Genomic DNA, 20761 nt, shown 5'->3' with positions numbered 1-20761 from the left:
GTGGAGGGACAGTGCAGGAGGGGAGGACCCTCTATGAGATGGATTGATTTGGTGACTGGGGTAGTCAGGATCGGTGTGTCAGAGGCGGTGCGGTTGGCGCTGGATAGAGCAGGGTTTAGAGCTGTTGTGCATAGGGTCGCTATTAGTTGGAAACGACTCGATGGCACATAACAACAAGAACAATTTTTTTTTTAATATATTACGCAGTTCCGTTTAAAGTCCTGTATCATGCTCCTTCTTTATCTGTCTCTGTGATGTCATTATCTTTAAACTTGTCCTTCTCTAAAGTGGAAATATCATTGATATTCTAGTTTGAGCAAATATTCATTATATGTGTTTATGCTTACAAATCTATCACTACAGGACTGAATTCATGGAAGAAATGTGTCCACTTTTATCTACAGAAATGGCCAACAGGTTTACAACTATGATCTTTCCCTTAATCATTCATAAAATCATTATCTCCAATATTATCCATAATGTTTGCTTATAATAAAATTAATAGTTTCTTTCAGACAGTTGAGTTTTCTTGAACCTTCTTTCTCCCTCCCCACAATCACATTGGTTAACTATAAATATATGATTTTAGCTTTTACAAGTGTTAAATATACTGTTTTCCATATCTGCTTTGTTGAAGGTAATTAATCTCACACATTTTTACATAGAGTTAGGAAGTCCTTGGAAAAGACATTTTTCTGGGAAAACTAGAAAGTAATCAAAAGAAGACTCAATGTGATGGAATGACATAGTGTCTATACAATGGGCTCGAGCATGATGGATATTGTGACAATGACACAGGGTTGGTATAAGTGGTAGCTGACTTTATGGTCCCTAGCAACGACATCAATTTTTCTTTCCCTAAAAATACCATTAATGAGGTTGTATTTAGTAATGTTGTTATGTGAAATCGAGCTGCCTAATATTGTTAAAGTTACTGAAAAGTGTCTAGTACAGTACTTTGCACAGGCTAGAGTAGGTTTCAGGGCTGTTGTATACAGGGTTACTATGACTCACAAGCAACTTGACGGCACATAACAACAACAACATTAAAAGGATAAACGTATATATCCTGCAAAGGGTATGGTCAGAGTACTTCTAGAAGGCGAGAATGACCAAGCTTCATCTTTCGTATTTTGGGCATGTAGCTAGGCTAGGTTATTCCTGGGAATGGAACATCATGCTTGGAAAGATGGAGAGTGAGATAAGGAGAGAAAGAATCTCAAAGAGATAGATTGTCAGTGTTACTTCAACAAGAGACTTTAGTTCACTATGAGTTTTAATAAACTCAATGGCATCTAACAACAACAATACTCATAGGGACCCTCTGAACAACAGATCTGAACCTTGCCATATATTGTAGCATCCTCACTATCTCTGATATGATGGAGCCAATTGTCATAATCACTGTTATCAATCCATCTTTTTAGGAGTATTCCGCTCTTTTCTGACTCTGAATCTTTAAGAGTATTATTTCCTTTTCAAGGCTTATCCCCTTTACAACATGTCAAAAGTACGTGAGATAAAGTTTCAGCATCTTTGATACCTAGGAGTACCTTGGTTTCACTTCCTCCAAGACAGACTTGTTTGTGCTTTTGGTAACAAATGAAATAGTAAGTATTCTTCTTCAATATCACTGTTTAAAGGTATTAATTCTTCTTCTGTATTTTTTATTTATCATCCAACTTTCAGATTCATAGAAGCCATTGAAAAGTCCAAGGCTTTTTAAAAAATAAATCTTTAAACTAACATCTTTGCTCTTTAGCACTTTGGAGGGCTCCTTGACAGCAGATTTTCCCACTATAATGTGTGTTTTGATTTCTTGACTACTAACCCCTGGGTGTTAATTGTCGATCCAAGTAAAATTAAATAGTTGACAATTTCTATCTTTTCTCCATCTATCACAAGGTTGTATATTTTTCCAATGGTGAGGATTTTTGTTTTCTTGATGTTGAGATGCAATCCATATTGAAGGCTATAGTCTTTAAATTTCTGCAATAAGTACTTCAAGACATCTTCACTTTCAGAAAACAATGTTGTGTCATTTGCATAGGTAAAGATGTTGACGAGTCTTCTTTCAACCCTGATTCTTCTTCATATAGCCAAATTTCTTAAATAATTTGTTAGGCATACAGATTGAGTAGGCGTAAAGGTATAGAGAAAGTATACAACCCTGACACATGGTTGTTAACTGTGATGTCATCCTGTAACTCAACTCACCTTTGAATATCAAAGTTCAATATATCAAGTCCATCCTTGAGACGAATTTTAAATACAACTGGCATAGACTCAAGGTAATATTTTGGTTCTTTTGGACTTATTTTCATTTTCTTTACTTCAATTTAAACTTACATGTGAGTAATTTATCTGTAGCATAGTCAGCCCCAACCTTATTTTGACTGATAATATGGAGTTTCTCCATCAAATTTTTCCAGAGATGTAGTCAATCTTTCCTGGGAAGTCAGTCAAATGATGTTCATTTGTACAGTTGCTACTTGGAATTTTTTAAAATGGTATTTGCAATGAGTAAATCATTGGTTGTACGAAATTCTATTTTTCTCTCTTCAGCCTAATCTCTGTCACTACACAAGTCTTTATTTTCCCACTACCAGTCCTTTTTTGTTTTCAACTTTTGAGTTCCAGTTACCAATTAATATGAATGCATCTATATTGCATATTCTATCTATTTCAGACTGCAAAACAGCTATTCCGGAAGACAGTTTGATGTTTCCTCAAAAGGTGAACATGGAGACTCCACATAACCCAGCTATTCCACTGTTAGGAATATACCACAAGCGACGGAGACACAACGACAGACTTGTACACTGTTGTTCACAGCAGTTATGGGTACAATATAAAAAACCGTGGAAATAGACAAAATATCTATCAACAAATGACAAGACTGATAAAGTGAGGTGCATTTGCACAATGGAATATAATGCAGCACTTAAGGAACAGCAATTTTGAAGAATACTGTGTAACATGGGAGAGCCTAGAGAGCATTATTCTGAGTGAACTAAGGCACGTAAGAACAAATGCTGCATAAGACCATTACTGTAAAAGCAGAAGGACAGCCAGTAAGATGTGTATGGATATCCAAAGAGGGAAGAGGAAGGGGCAGAGAGGCTGAAGTTGGGGCTGGAGGGAGAATCAAGTGATTGCAGAGTTTGACAGGGAGGGGGCACAACAACAACAAAAATATATAAGTATGAAACACAATGTAAACAAATTATTGTATGCAAACCAATAAAAATAAAAAAAAAACAAAGGTGGGGAAAGTAGATTGCTGTTGTTAGAGGCTATCAAGTTGAATATGACTCAGAGGCCTTATGAACAATAAATAGGAACTCTATCCTGTGTCATCTTCACAATCTCTGACACACTTGAGCCTATTGGAGAATTCACTGTTGATCTACCTGGCTGAGGATCCTTTTCTCCTTTGCCATTCTCCACCTTCCTAAGCATGACGTCCTTCTCCGATGAAAACCTCTCCTAGTAACATGACCAAAGTATATGCGATGAAACGAAAAATGTGGTGGTTGTTGTTGTTGTAATTTGCGATTGAGTTGAACATGACTCATAGTAACCCTACACACAACAACAGCTCTTAATTCTGCTCTATTCTGAGGCAATCTCACTTTCTCTGACTCTCATACCCTCATTACTCCAGTTAATTTTGTCAATTCATCTCCTTCAAGGTCTTCCTATCTTGTACCGTTCCTCAACCCTTCCAAGTAGCATATCCTTCTTCAAAGACTTTTCCCTCCTGGCTACATGCCCAAAGTATACACGACATAGTCTCAAAATCTTTACCTCCAAAAAAGCACTCTCTCCAGGAAAGACCTGTTCATTCTCTTGGAAGACATGGTAAGTTCAATATTCTTCTCCAGGACCACATTTCAAAGGCATCAATTATTTTGTCAACCTTGGACACTGTCCAGCTCTCTGATGTATAGCAAATAATCGAAAAGTCCATGGTCTGGATCAGGTGCACCTTAGTCTCTAGATTGACATCCTTGCTCTTCAGTACCCTGGAGAAGTCTCTGACCATTGACTTCCCTAATGGAATTTGTGTTTTGATTTTCTGATTATTGGTGTCAAGAGTGTTGATTGTGAAAACAAACAAGTCAAAAGTGTTAACAGTCTCAATCTCTTCTCTGTCTATTATGACCAAAATATATGAGGGGCTCAAAAGTCTGTAGAAGTTCTTAATTTTATTGTCTTTTATTTTAGTGGTTGGTGAGTATACTTGAATGATGGTTCTGTTAATCAGTGTCCCTTGTGTGAAAACGAATAATATCCTATCACTCACAGGCATTGTACAACAGAACAGGTATTTAAATGCTCTTTTTTTACTTTTTAATACAACTTCATTCTTCCTCAATTTGTCATTCGTAGCATAAAATTCATATAATCATCTGATTCCAAGCCACCAATAGAGCTAAAATAATATTAATCATACACTCACGTAAAAAAAATATTTCTGTTCTTCCTTCTACATCAATGTTGTTGTTTTTATGTGCCGTCGAGTCGTTTCTGACTCATAGCGACCCTATGCACAACAGCCCTAAACCCTGCTCTATCCTGCGCCAACCGCACCGCCTCTGACACACCCATCCCGATTACCCCAGTCACCGAATCAATCCATCTCATAGAGGGTCGTCCCCTCCTGTGCCGTCCCTCCACCCTCCCAAGCATGATGTCCCTCTCCAAGGACCCGTCCCTCCTGGCAACATGTCCAAAGTATGTCAGACGAAGCCCCAGAAGAGCAAAATAAAATTTAAGTTCTTGAAACTCTTTACCTTTGTTTCCTATTCTTTTCTTTCTGTCCCCTTTAATTTATTTTGTATTGTGATTTTAACTAGAGTTTACAGAAGAGTTGAATTTTCATTCATTCATTATTGCACATTTTCCTCTGTACCCCCACAGTTCACTTTGTAAAACAAAGCAAAAATAATTATTGTTACATAATTTCTTTTCTCTGCTCCAATCCTTCCCTCCAGTCCACTTACTTATTCACCTTTTATTCTGGACTATTGTCATACAAATAATGCCTAATCATATATTCCTTTTAAACAATTCTTACCTGCATCTATTCCAATGCAGTGTTCATCATTTATCCCTTCTTTTCTTAGTTTTCCTCAACCCTCATGTAGATTTTGTTTTATAAAAGTGGTGTTATGCAGTTGTTCCTTTTAGGATTGATGTATGTCACTAAGCATAATGTCCTTCAGTGTCACCCATATTGTGTAATAGTCTATGAGTTCCTTGTTTTTCAACCCTGCAAAGTATCTCATTGTGTCAATATACCATAATTATGCTATCCAATTATTTTTTGACAGGTACTTGGATATGAACAGATAGTTAACCAAAGAAGACATTCAGATGATAAACAAACACATGGAGAAATGTTTAAAATCCCTATCAGAGATGCAAATAAAAACAACTAGTAGATATCATCACATCCCAGTAACAATACCAGAGTTTAACAGAGTAGCAAATAATGGAAAGATTGTGTTGTGATTGCTGCTGATGGGAGTGTAAAATTATGCAATCACTATGGAAGGAGGTATGGAGCTTTCTTAAAAAGTTGGAAATAGAAATACAATTTAACTCAGCAATTCTACTACTGGGATTATAGCCTAATGAAACTAGAGCTGCCACCCAAGCAGATATATGCATAGACATATTGATTGCTATGTTATTCACAATAGCAAACAGATTCAAACAATCATACTATTCTCTTACTGATTCGTATTCAAGTACTGTTGTTGTTATTGTTGTGTACATAAGAGTCTGAACAGACCCATAGATGACCCTCCAGCAGGTTTCCAGAGGCAGTTAATCCCACAGGAGGAGATTGTCTATCCTTCTCCAGTGGAACACCTGATAGCCTCAAACCACATGATTTCAGTATTGCAGGACAACTTCTTGTCATGAGGCTACCACCGTCCAAAGAGCTTCCTAAATACATTATTGTCTTTTACCTCAATTTGACCATACTAATATAATTTGTTATTATCCAAGAAAACTCTACCATATTTTTTTTTCTTCTCTCTTGGGCTGTTCATATGAAACTTAATTTGGCCCTTCTTGAATTCTCTGTACAAACATACATACCTTGAAACAGACAGCACATTGTATTTAAATCAGCACCCTTTCCTTCTAATCTCTCTTTTTTGGAATGTGATTTGGTAATCTATCATTTTTATCCCTAGAGAAAAGTATAAAGCATTACAAGTAAAAGGAACTCAATAAATCTCCATACAAACTATACCTAATAAAGTATATACAGACTTAGTTCAGGAAGTAATCTTCGACAGCAGATGATGAATGAAATGGTGTCAACTTAAAGGTGGTCTTTAGTTGAGTGTCACCAGACTAGATATCATTGTAGGTCTGAGTCTGTTCAACATTTTCATAATTTAGTATCTAAAATAACAGCCATTTCTAATACAGTTCTTTTGAGCCCCATGTTTCAGGAAATTTCTCAGAAGCACCCCTATATATATAGTTGTCTGGCTTCTGTTCTAGAAGAAATCATACTCTATTTTTCTAATCTTATCCACCACATCCCATTAGGTAACTAGAATACATGTTCTGCTTCTTGAACTTTACCAACTTGTCTTGAATGTCTCTTTTTCCTCATTTTTACTTATAAAAATCGTAATTGTCTTTTGAGATACTCAGTCTTAGTACTCAAGTTTAATTCCTCATTTATTATTCTATAAGTGTATGATGACTATCAAGCTGTTTAACACTCTGGATTTCATTCCTTAAAATTATAAAATGGTAAATATTATACTTTCTTCTAAAGAGTTTTTTAGGATTCGATGAGAAAATAAAATTAAAATTTTGTTTTAAAAGAGTTCTTTCTATAATATAAATCTTCTATTAGTGAATAATTTGTGGGATGAGAGGTGGAGGGGAGATAAAGTTTATCAGTACTTATTTATTTATTATACTTCACACAGAATAATTAATTGTAAACACTAAATGAAGACAATACAATATGTGGTTAGAGACTAAAAATATAATCAGATTTAGAAATAATATTGTTAGTAGAAGGAGCTTTGATTTATATGGCATGGCAAGATACAAAATATTTCAATTAATTGAAAATGAGGTTATTGTATTTTGGAAGACTCGAAAGAGAACTGGAGAATGTCTAAAATAGAACAGTCAGAATAGTGACTTCTTTAGAAATCATATCTACAACTCTACTAAAGAAACTAGGGTTTCTTAGTTTAAGGAATCAAAAATGAAAAGAACATGACATCTGATCACCAATATTTGAATAGCTGTCATTTGAAAGATATTAGGCTTAGTCTCTGAAAGTTTCAGAGACAGAATTGTACCTGTGGGAAAGGAAGAAGAGAGGTAAATATTCACTTATATAAAGAAGAACTTTAAAATTTTTAGAATTTACAATAAATGTAACAAGTTGTCCAGAAAGAAGTAAATTCCTTTACAATAGGAAGATTAAATCAGACAAGCACCTATTAAAGGTACTATAAGGGAGATTCTCCATTTGTTTGGAAATTCAATTTGATGATATGCTACAATTTTAAAGTTTTATTTCTGTACATTTATAAATATGTGACTTTAAAAATCATATTTAAGTATTCCTATAAATTAAAATTTTAAAAATTAAGATGGCAGAAAAGAGTTTATTAAATATTCTTAAGGCACAAAAGAATTAACAACTTGATGGGAAGTCTTGTGAAGGAAAACAAACATATCTATATAAGCAAATATTTAAATGTTTTTTGCAAATTTAGAAAAGGAATCAAAAGCCACTACATTTATCAAACATTAAAATAGCTGATTCTGTATCTATTATAATACTTATTATAGGTCCATTAACCTAATTAGCTCTCAAATCTAGTTATTAACTGACCCAAAAAATCACAGTTCAATGAAAAATAATAATGAGCTTTTCAAGATTAGAAAACTCATTGATTTATTCTTTAGTGATTCTGTCCTTAGGAAGTGCATTCATACCTTCAATTTTGCATGAAGTTATGAGAATTATACAATTAGAAATATACATTTAACTACAGTCAAGAGAGTTCCAATTTGACTGCCAATTATGGTTGTATGTTTATTACTTAAGTAAAATATAATATGGAGGGTAAAAGATTACCTCATCAGGTCTGCATCAATCTTTTTGCCAAAGATTCAATTCTACCTTTAGTGTGCAATTAAAACACAAACTACTAGACACAGTATGACCTCCATGGCAAGTATCAGTGTGTATGTTTATTTCCTAGCTGACAAACAGTTATTTTACAGAACTTCAAGTAGTGGGCAGTTTCATGATTTCTATGGAATTATGTAGGAAAAATCCTCAACCATCTCTAAGTTCATTTCTTTTTTTATTTTAACAAAAGAGAAAAGGTGGGTCTTGAAATATTTGGTTGAGGAATAAGTGAAGTTAAAAAAGACTGAAGAGTTACTAAACTGATTTTGGCATGTTTTAAATAATGGCCGGAAAAATACAAGGGCACGTGCAGTGCAGTTAAACTTTTCCCACTCGTTAATAGAGGCAATACAAAGGTCACTGCTGTGCAAAGAGAATTGACTAATCCCTCTGATGCATGGTGTATCCAGTACTTCTTTCATTTAATTTTCTGGAAGAAAGCTGGTCTGAATTAGGCCTTCAATAATTATTTCAAGGATCTGACACAAACCTTAACAAGTCTCATAACGGCCTATCTCTATATTCAGGCCAATTATTACGTACTGACTAAAGCAGTTGGGCTACAGACATTGTACTGCTCGACTAGAATTTCTTTTTGAATTATTTTACATTTCACATGACAGAAAAGAAAACAGCAGTGCAAATTAGAGAAATAAGCAGAATACAACCCAAGGAAAACAAAGCAGATTCAGAATGCAATGTCTAAGTGAAATCTGAGTGAGTTCATCTTTAAAGCCTGAAATTGTGCTATTAGAGTCCTTTGGCCATTCTAACATATTTTATAAAGAGATACAATTGATTGGTGTCTCAAAAAGCACAAGGACAGAAGATAGTGTCTTTTCAAGAAAAACACCAAGAAGTTATCGAACTTTAAAAACGATTTGTCTGGAAACATAGGCAAAGTAAGAAGAGGTGAGTGATAATCAGTATAATTTCAATTCCTGCCACCATAGTTTCAATTAATTTCAAAGGCAGGACAAACTGACACTTAGCTTTATTCTCAACTATATTAAGAATTCCTAAATAAAATATATGGGCTGACATTTTGCTTATCACAACTTATACTTCACTTACTCCATCCATTTCACTTAACACCAAGTCAAGATGTCTTCATAGAAGTCCACCTTTATCAAATACTACTTTCATATCAGTAGCTAAAATGAAAAAAATTCCGCCTTCTCATTTGGAGATGATAGTCTATATTTTCTCCCCTCTGTTTGCTTATTCATCACTAGAAGGTTAATGTTAAACTGACACTTGGTTTAGCTCCTTCAGATGAAATTCTTTCTGTAGCTGTTACTTAAATTTCCTATACAGATTTTATTAAAATATATGAAAATAAAATCTGTGTAAAACATGACCTGTGTATGACCTTAAATATAATGGAAATCAAACCCATTTCCCTTCTTTTTGTTTCCAGTTTTTCAGGCCACGCTTAACTAGTTATTTCAAAATGTGCTTTTTCCTCTCTGCAACACACATCTTTGTGTCAAAAATGATGAAAATAGTGTAATGCTTAAAGAATACAGAAGCTCACTAGCAGTATTTATTTATTGCCCAGCACATGTTTCTCTTACTTTTGTTTTGTAAATCTTATAGATTTAAAATAAACTACTAGACGGGAACGAGAGGTTGCAGCTCCACGTCTATAAATAATGCAGCTTACAAAATGCAAATGTTTCTTGTAGTCCAATGTTTCAAGGAGTAATTTTTTTGCAGCTCTGTGGGGAGAAAGTTGTTTTATACATTTCCTTTTGATATTTTTTTTCATTTCCATGATTTAAGTTTTAAAGAAAAATATTTATAAATTGGGTCCCATATGTCTGATTTGCAAAAGAAATACACTAAATACTATGTTTTCAAAGAAGAGTATTGAAATCAGGGTAAGGATGTGCTTGTAATTTACTTTCAGCTTGCAAGTATTAAAAAAGAATATTTAGCCTCTGGGGGTAAAGCAATCGCTTTCATGATATTTCTACTTTAGAAAAAAAGTTTCTAGATTTAATCTATACAGTCCAATCAAAACCACACATGCACATAGAGCCTTTAGAAATAAGTTCTTTGCATACTGTTTATAAAAAGAATTTACTTTAAAAGCTTGGCTACACTAACAAAACAACAACTTACACACACACACACACACACACACACACACACACACACACACACACACTCACTCCGTTTAGATCTGAGAAGAATGCAACCTTGAATAATTTTACTGAATTTTCCAAAATGCCAAAGCAGCGTGCAGATATATTTTGTTTCCAAAACTTGCCTGTTCATTTCTGTTTAAGCACTTTTTAAAAAAATCTTTGAAAAAAAATTTTGCTGTTGATAGGCATTGTGGAACATATTTAGTTACCAGGAGCTCAAGGTCACTTAAAGCAGGAATTTGACAAACTTTAACAGCAAATGAAGAAAATTGAAATGCAAATGCGTTTTTACCAAGAGCTGATATTACCCAAAAACAAAAATGAGCCATTCTGATCTATATGCTTTTGAGAAAAATCAATAGTCAAAATTTACAGAAATTTAAATTAATTAACATAAATTTCAGTAGACTGGGAGAAAGAGAGGGAGGAAAACGAAAAGAGAAATAAAGAAAATTAAAAGAGGGGAAGAGAAAGCAAAATAATTCTTTCTTTGGTTATCTTTTCATGGGGTTTTAAGTTTTCACTGAAAATACTCCTCTCCTATATCTTCTCAGGTCAAGGCAGACATGTTGTTGTTGTTAAGTGCCGTCGAGTCGCAGGCGACTCATAGGGACTCTATGAAGGTGAGTCCTTGACGCTTGGGTCATGGCAGACATAGAAAAGAGATTTTTGTTTTGGATTCTTAATAATGATTTTTTTCTTTCAAGAAAGTAACACAGATATGTGTATCTATTGATAAAACTAGCTGCTCAGTTCAAAAAGTTTCAACAACCTATGTTGTTGTTGTCGTTGATTGCCATGAAGTCGAGCACAACTCATAGCGACCCTGTGAACAAAATTCCTGAAGCCTTTCTTAACTGTTGACATTTATCAAAGTTCACAGAGTACAGAGACATGTTGTTTAGGAAGTGGATGCCACTCCTGCTATCTGCTTTTTTTTGGATCTGTCCAGGCTGCAGAATTCACTTTGGCTCTGGTCATGCTTTTCCCAGGATTCCAGTAGCTGATGTCTGAGGTATAAGGGTCAGAAGAAAAAAAAAAGAAAAGAAAGAAAGCAACACCAAAACAAACACACGTGTGCTCAAACACCCTCCCCCAATGAAAAACCTGGTATAACAGTAGTCATATGCTCCACTGCTACCTATAGGGTTAGTGATTCCATCCTTCAAGAGTTCAGCAGTTACAGATGTAGAAGTCTGCTTCTCTAAAGATGTTCTTGTTATTAGATGCCTTCAAGTCAGCCTCACCTCATAGCAACATTATGAAAAACAGAACAAATCTTTTTAATCCTGTGCCATCCTCATAACCTCTGTTGTACTTTTTTGTACTTAAGCCCATAATTCAAGTCACTTGTCTTAATCCATCTCTTTGACAGTTTTTCTCTTTATCTCTGCTCCATTTTTCCAAGCATAATGCCCTTCTCCAAGGTCTGGCCTAACTGAACAATTGAAAGTGCCTGATAAATCTTATTAATTTTTGCTTCTAATAAGTCTCCAAGTTTCACTTCCTATATCTATTCTTATGCATTCCATTTCTGATAATTTCCAGTTTTGTTATAATCATACTTCATAAATTTCAAGTTCCAGTTATCAACGGATGTTTGCAACTCTTTATCCTCATTTTGAGTCAAGATACATTAGTAGATGAACATTCTTCACTGGCTGAAGACTTTACTTTGTCCATGCAATTAAGAGTCACAAACCCCAAAGAAGGGTCAGGAAGAACTGGACCAACTAGATGGTAGCATGTTTGAGTTTGGATTTTATAAGGGAGGAGTTATAAGTACAGCATAGAAGTGTCAGACTCAGCTGTTAACCAAAAGATTGGATGCTTGAGTCCATACAGAGGTGCCTTTGAAGAAAAATCTGGCAATCTATTTCTGAAAAATCAGCCACATAAAACATAAAACAACTACACTGACACACATGGACTTAGTCTCCATGGAAGTTGGTTTAATACTGGTTATGAGGAGGGAGAGAGAGTAAAAAGAAAATAATACTATGCAGCACTCAGGAACAATGATTTTGAAAAATACTATGGAATTTTGGAAAGGATAGAGAGCATTATGCAGAGTGAACTAACTCAGACACATAAGAACAAAAATAATATAATACCATTATTGTAAAACTGGGATAACTAGTAAGATGTGTACGGATATATAAAAAGGGAAGAGTAGGGAACAGGAGGGCTAAAAGAGGGGAAAGCAGAGGATCTCAGAGTTGGATGGGTGGAGAAAGGGGGTGAAATAAAGCAATGTACATTAAAGAAACAGGATGTAAACAAATTGCTGCATGCAAATCAATAAAATATTAAGACATTAAAAGCTTGAAGAAGTGAAGGGAATTTTGCAAACAACCTTAGCAAGCAAATGGCATTAAAGATGAGTTAAGGAACTAATAGTATTACAAATAACTTAAACAATATATCAGCAGGGAACTACAAGAAATTCAAGTTGGAGTCAGAAGTTGTGGCACAGGGATATCAGTGTTGATATCAAGTGCATCTTGGCTGGAAGGAAAAAAATATACTAGAAATATATTTTGGTTTTATTGGTTATGCAAAGACATTTGACCACATGTAATAATAAAATTATGGATAACTTTGAGAAAAATAGGAATTCCAGAAAACTTAATTGTGATCATGTGAAGCGTAGAGCAAGAAGCTATTGTTCAAACAGAACAAAGGAACACTGCATGGTCTAAAATCAGAAAAGGTGTAGATTAGGATTGTAGTCTTTCTCTTATACTTATTCAGCCTATATACTGAGTAAATCATTCAAGAAGTCAGACTAGATAGGAAGATTGTGGCATCAGAATTGGAGGATGATTTATCAACAACATGTGTCATGCAGATGGCACAACCTTGCTTGGTAAAAGAGTACTTGAAGACCACAGAAGACCAGGGACTATAGCCTTCAGTATGAGTTACATCTCAAAATCAGGAAAACAAAAATCCTCACCGCTAGACCAATAGAAAACATAATAATAAATGAAGTAAAAATTGTAATTGTTAATAAATTAATTTTACTTGGATCCTTTGCGACCAATACTTAAAATATCAAAAGACATGTTGCATTGGGAAAACCTGCCATTAAGGATCTCTGCTAATTGCTAAGGATTAAGAATTTCAGTTTAAACAATAAGGTGCACTTGATCCAAATCTTGGCATTTTCAACCACTTCCTATGCATCTCAAAGTTGAACAATGACTGAGGATGACAGAGAAGAAACAACACCTTTGAATAGTGTTGACAGCAAGTGCTGGACTGTCAGAAGAATAAACAAATCTGCCTTCAAGGAAGTGTAACCTGAGTACTACTTAGAAGCCTATTTTCAGGAAGAACCAGTCCTTAGAAAGAGACATCAGGCAGAGGATCGGCAAATGGGAAGAAGATACTCAATGAGATGGATTGACATGATAACTACTACAATGAGGTTGAGTATAACAGAAATCACATGAGGACACAGGACAGGGTAAGATTCAGATCTGTTGCATATAAAATTGTTATGAGTTATAATCAATTAGCTGGTACCTAATAATCACATAAGAAACTTGGTTACACTGAATGTTAATGTAATATTCTATTATTAGCATTAGTTGATAGATATAGATATTTTAGAGAAAAAAATAAGGGCCTGAAGAATTACAAAAGAAAAAAAATCCATAAATCACACCAATAGCAATACTACCAATATGTTACTCCTCAAAAATCACTTACTACTTGTCAACTAGTGTCTTTGCCATACATCAATTCATTTAATCTTTACAATAGTTTTATGAGGTAAGTACTTTAATTATCTCCATTTTACAAATGAAGAAACTGAGGCTTTCCTATTTGTTTGCTTCATTTACACATGACCATAAATCTACTGATGCCTGCAACCACTATACTTCATCACAATCTTGTGAGTAAGAGCTAGTTTTACACAATCTGGTAAATCATTTCTGCTTATTATAATAAATCTACATGAAGTTAATATAAACAAATATTGTGTTTTTTGGGTGCTGTCAAGTTGGTCCTGACTCTATGTATTTATGATCAAAATCTTGCCCAATTCTGCACCTTCCTCTCAATTTCTTTTATTGATTTGCATATAATCATCTATATACATTATGTTTCATTCACGAATGTTGTGTTTCACATAATAATTCATACATATTTCAATTATTTATGCCTATTGTCACACTATCTTTTCAATTCCCTGTTGAATCTTCTTATTCCTTCATCACCACTACCACCCTGCCCTAAATTAATGTCTTAACCTACACCAACTACTGCTCCTTCTTCATTGGTTCCTACTTTTGCATTCCAGTCAGTCATCAATTATCATTAACACATTCTTATTGGATGTTTGGTCAATTTCAGATTGCAAAATTTGGTAAAAATTCTCATTTTTCCTGTTTGGCAGTAGCTGTAGAAGAATATACTTGAATGCTAGTAGTGTTAACTGGTCTTCCCTGTATGTGCATGGACATTATTCTATCATTGACAACATTGTATTTCAGGATAAAACTTGAAAATGACTTTTAGACTACAAATGTAACACCATTCTTTTCTGTTTTTCATTCCCTCATAGTATATAACATGATTATCTGATTCAAAGTGGCCATAGCTTGTCCATGACATCTTACTTATGCCTAGTATATCAATATTCATATGTTCCATTTCATTTTTAACAATATCCAATTTTCCAATATTCAGTCTATGAACATTCCATGTACCAATTGTTAAATGATGTTTGTTACTGATTTTCATTGTTTCAACTAACTTACAATCTGGGCTCTATCACTATGCTGCTATAATTATTCACTTTGTTTCAGGAAGTACCATATGAACAGGAGCCAAAGATAATTAAAGAGGAAGTGGAAGCTGCATTGAAGGCATTGACAAAAAATAAGGTCCCAGGTATCGATGAGATACAAATTAACTTGTTTCGACAGATGCAGCCTTGGATACACTCACCAGTCCATGCCAGGAAATTTGGAGAAGTGCTGTCTGACCAATGGATTGGAAGAGGTCTATGTTTGTTCCTATTCCGAAGAAGGGTGATCCAATTCAATGTGGAAACTATCCAACAATATCATTGACACCACGTGCAAGCAAACTACTGCTGAAGATCATTTTAAAATGGCTGGAACAGAATATAGACAGGGAAATTCCAAAAGTTCAAGTGGGATTTAGAAGAGGCTGTGGCACCAGGGATATCATTGCTGATGTAAGGTGAATCCTGGCTGAAAATAAAGAATACCAGAAAAATGTCTATTTGTGCTTTATTGACTATGCAGAGGCATTTGACTGTGTGGATTATGACAAGTTGTCACTGACATTGAGAAGAATGGGAATCCCAGAGCATTTGATTGTACTCATGAGAATCAGGAGGCTGTTGTGTGAATGGAGCAGTGGAGTACTTCATGGTTTGGAACTGGGAAGGGAGTGCATCAGGGATGTATTCTATCTCCTTATCTGTTCAATCTATATGCTGAGCAAATTATTCAAGAAGCTGGACCCTATAAGGTGGATTATGGCATCAGTATTGGATACTCATCAACCTGCATTATGCAGATGACACAACCTTGCTTGCTGAAAATGAGGAGGACTTGAAGCACTTGTTGCAGAAGATCAAGGAATATAGCCTTCTGTACAGATTACATCTCAATATCAAGAAAACAAAGATTCATACCACTGGGCCAATAGGCAGCGTCATGATGGATTAAGAAAAGATTTAAATTGTCAACATCTTCATCTTGCTTGAATCCACAATTAACACCCTTGGCATGATCAGTCAGAAAATGAGGAGACATGTTGCACTTGGAAAATCTGCGATTAGGGACCTTTCCAAATTATTGAGGAGTAGTGACTACAGTTTGAGGACTAAGGTATGTGATTCAGGCCATGGTCTTTCCAATTACTAGCTATACACGTGAGACCTGGACAATGAACAAGGATAATAGAAATAGAACTGATGCTTTTGAGCTGTGGTGTTAGAGAAAAGCACTGAACATTCCATGCATGGCCAAGAAAACGAATAGATACATCTTGGAGAAGGTGCCACCAGAGTGGTCTTTGGAGGCAAGAATAATGATACTTCACCTAACATAATTTGGACATATTGCTAGGAGGTGCTATTTCTTGGAGAGGGACATGATGTTGGGAATGGTGGAGAGTCAGTAAAGGAGAGAAAGAGCCTCAACCAGGTGGATTGACAGGTGGCTGATGCAATGAACTCAAGTATGTCCAGAAGTGTGAAGAAGATGCAGGACAGTATTGGTTTCTTATCTTTTGTTCATAGGGTTGTTATAAATCATATTCCACTCAATGGCACCTAACAACAGCAACAACAACAACCAAAACCACAATTTAAATTCATCAGTTTTTCTCTGATCTTCCTTATTCATTTTTTAACTTGCAAAAGTTCATGAAACATTTGAAACGACAAGATTTGAATCCAGTTCTCCTTAGTCTTAATGTGCTTGCTTTTTGTCTTTTAAAGAGGTCTTTGAAAGTAGATTTCCTGAATGGTATTTTGATTCTTGATTGCTGCTTCCATGGGTATTGATTGTGGTTTTAACTAAAATGACGAAGTCATTCCCCAAAACTTTCCAAATTAAAAACCAACTAAAACAAAAAACAAAAACAAAGAAACAAACAAAAAAACCTAACCCAAATCCTGTCTAGTGGATTGCAATGTATAGTGACCCAATAGGACAGAGTAAAATTGGCCCATAGATTTCCCAAGGCTATAAATCTTTACTAAAGTTGACTGCCGTATCTTTCTCCACTGGAATAAGTGCTGGATTTAAACTATAAACTTTTAAGTTAGCAGGCAAGTATTTTAATCACTATGACACTAAAGTCTCATTTTAGATATTTTAAAATATAATTAATTATAGGAAAAATATAAAGGAATCAGAAAAAATATCATAAGATTATAAGTGGAAATATTCTACAGATAAAATTTTAGCATGTAATAATTATATATTTTTGTGTCATTTCCTATAACCTATGTTTTAAAAAGCATGTATTGAACGTGACGTTCATATGATGTGTCCTTTAGAGTAAAATGATACTTCCATCAATGAATTAATACTTCAGGTATTTATTGCAATCTTTTTAAAATTTGCATTGTATTTTCAAGTTCTAAAAAATATATACTTCGCAAATACTTAAAATTGTTGTTGTTGTTATGTGCCGTCGAGTCGTTTCCGACTCATAGCGACCCTATGCACAACAGCCCTAAACCTTGCTCTATCCTGTGCCAACCACACCGCCTCTGACACACCCATCCCGATTACCCCAGTCACCGAATCAATCCATCTCATAGAGGGTCTTCCCCTCCTGCGCTGTCCCTCCACCCTCCCAAGCATGATGTCCCTCTCCAAGGACCCGTCCCTCCTGGCAATATGTCCAAAGTATGTCAGACGAAGCCCCAGAATCCTTGCCTCCAAGGAGTAGCTTAGTTTAATCCTCTCCAAGAAGAATCTGTTTATTTTCTTCGCAATCCATGGTACATGATAAAATATGAAACAGTCACATAGTAAGTTTCAAGGTTTGTGCTGTGCATGTTTTTCTTCCTCCACCATTTTCCTTTTTTCTTTTTTTTGTAAATTGTATAACAACTCAATCTTAAACACTGACACTGTACAGACTTTGTTAGACTCTTCTTTTCCAATTTCAACAATACATAAAACAGAGGAGATATTTATCTTTAAAAAGTGCCTCTCACCACTGGGATAGCGCCTTATTCTCTGTTACTCTCCAGGAGTTCACGATGTAGGCAAAAATATATCGAAGCGCATGAACAACATATTTCAGTGAAGAGAATTAATTACCCAAGAAGCCAAAGATTGCTTAAAGCAGAATGAGAGATTTCTGGAAACTTTCCTGTAGAGTTACAATGCTGAGAACCAGACTCCATGTTGAGAAGCTGGCCCCTATTATATTTTTACCTAACCTTTGGCTGAAGCCATATTCCAGCAATGTTGCCTTATTATCCCTAAAGTGTTCTAAAATAATATTGCTGCTTGCCCCCCTTTTTCTTGCCCCCAGCTAAACATCAATTATTTGGTCCAGAATAAAAGGAAAAAATATCCCAACAGTATATCTTCTTAGGATCCTCCGTTACAGATGAGAGTTTCATTCTTTTATCAATTTACATTCAGTATCATCAGAGTGAAAACTACTTTTTGAAGCGAAGTGACAGTAAAATGCCTTTCAAAATACTGCTTTGGCTTAGAACTGTCATTCTTTAGGCTTAATGGCTGCAGCCCCAGGGCTGAAAAGTTACTCTAGTATTACAGCTGTTCAATGTAATATTCAAATAATGTGTGCTATTGATTTAGAAGATTCAAACAGCTTAGATTTAGTTCTCTCTCATTGACATTCTTAGCATCAAAGTCAGAGAGCGTTTGAGTAGTACACTAATGCAGTTAGAAAAAAAATTGCAATAAGATACTGGATTTTTCTCCATATTATAGCTTAGCAGTAGGCCTGTGTTCACCATTCACCAGTAAAGGAGAGATGGTATTTGTAAACGTGAATGGACAATGAATTATGAAATTATTCTGACAGTTTATTCATATGGAGAAGGTCTTGTATAAAAAACGATTCAATGTATCCTCTGTCGACTCAGGGCATCTTTTGCAAAGGGCTTAGCCTTGTGTTAATAAAATTCAACCCTGATATAGGTCAGTCTACTAAGCAATGGAGCTTCAAGGGACTGTTTCTGAAGGCAGCATGTCTTAGAGGAAAAAAATTCAGAAGTTTACAATAATACAAAAAAAAATTGAAATCAGTAGTTGTCATAAGGTACAACCTTGGGAAAATCATTTAAATTCTACAACTTCATTTGCTACTTCTGAGAAGAGAAGAAAGACTTCTATGAGTCTAGGAAAAGAGCCCTTCTCCTACTTCACCTAAATGGAGTAGGGATTAATGAGATTATGTGTGCAAAGCAATTTGATCTCCTGAGAGAGAGTAATTAAAATACATTATATCAAGCATTATTACTAATGATTGTTCCATTTGACCTGCAAGTAAATGTTAGACAGTAGTTTGGACTCTTGGTCACACAGTTACTTAGGGAGCAAGTTTACATATTTATTTATTGTTACACTACTCTTCTCAAAGAGTCAGAAGTTAACTGTGTTTTAAACATGGAAGACAAAATTTTTACTTTAACTCAAAACTACTTGCCATTGAGTCAGAACTGACTAATTGCTGACCATGCATTAGGTTTTTGAGACTGTAAATCACAAGGAACGAAATAGCCCATCTTTCTCCTGTGGAGCGGCTGATGAATTCAAACACCTAGAGAGGTTTTGAGGTAGCAGCACAGCTGTTTACAAAATGCCACTGGAGCCAACATGGTTCATTTGAGTAAGTACTGAGTTGATATTTATAATGTGGTAAAAAAAATAATAAATAGAGGTTTGAGAATTAAACAAAGGAAACATTTAGTTCTATATAATCTTTGAAAAATAATTCTTTTCTTAATTTTAATGAACGATTATAGCCATTCATTCGTTGTTGCATTTTTCTCCTTGCCCACCCCTTCTACTGATTTTATGTTCTTGCTGCGTGTGCCATTGAGTCAGAATGTACTCATAGCTAACCCAGTGGCTTTTTCAGAGGTAATAAAATATAAAGATAATCCTTCAGCAAGCTTTTAGAGGCAGTAAATCACATGGGAGGAGATTGTGGATTGCAAAGCAGCGTCTTATGCTATGCGATCAGAGCTCTGCTAATGAGTATACAGAGGCTAAGAAATATTTTATTTTCTCAGACACAGTGCTTCCTTCTGTTTCCCTATCTTATGATCTTCAATACCAGGGGAAAAGTGCAAGACGCTTAAAATAAGTCATTACTTGTAGTTTGAATGTAATCCATTTTCTGTAACCAACCTGGTTTCTTTCACTCAAACAATTGAAAGTATAATCAGGAATACAATCAGAATTCTCTAATTTCAGAAAACATTAGGGACTATTCTTAGCAAAATTCATGCATTCATTCAATATTAACTCATCTATCTATTATTTTTAGGAAGCTTTGGGGGCCTATGAGTAAGAACCTGCTCTGAAATCACATAGTCACATAGTTCAAATCCACTGTATGTTCTGAGGGAGAAGGTGGGCAATCTCCTTCAATGAGATTTACTGCCTCTGAAAACTTACTGAAAGGTTAGCGATGGGTTGAGTCTGATTCAACAGCACATAATACCACCTGTTATTTATAGGTGTTTTTCAAGATATTAGAGATGCATGAAAAGATACACATTTTCTGGGTTGTAGAGGAAAGAAGGTAAAGGGGGAAATACCACAAGAATCAAAGGATAGAAGTTTGAAGAATAGAAATAGCTCAAGCTCAGAAAACAATAAAAAGCTAAAATGATGAACTTGAAGAAGAGTAACAG

The sequence above is a fragment of the Elephantulus edwardii genome, unplaced genomic scaffold (assembly GCF_000299155.1).
Source record: "Elephantulus edwardii isolate Elephantulus edwardi_28Jun2011 unplaced genomic scaffold, EleEdw1.0 scaffold00069, whole genome shotgun sequence".
NCBI classification, from domain to species: Eukaryota; Metazoa; Chordata; class Mammalia; order Macroscelidea; family Macroscelididae; genus Elephantulus; species Elephantulus edwardii.
Note: the sequence above shows the minus strand (reverse complement) of the source record.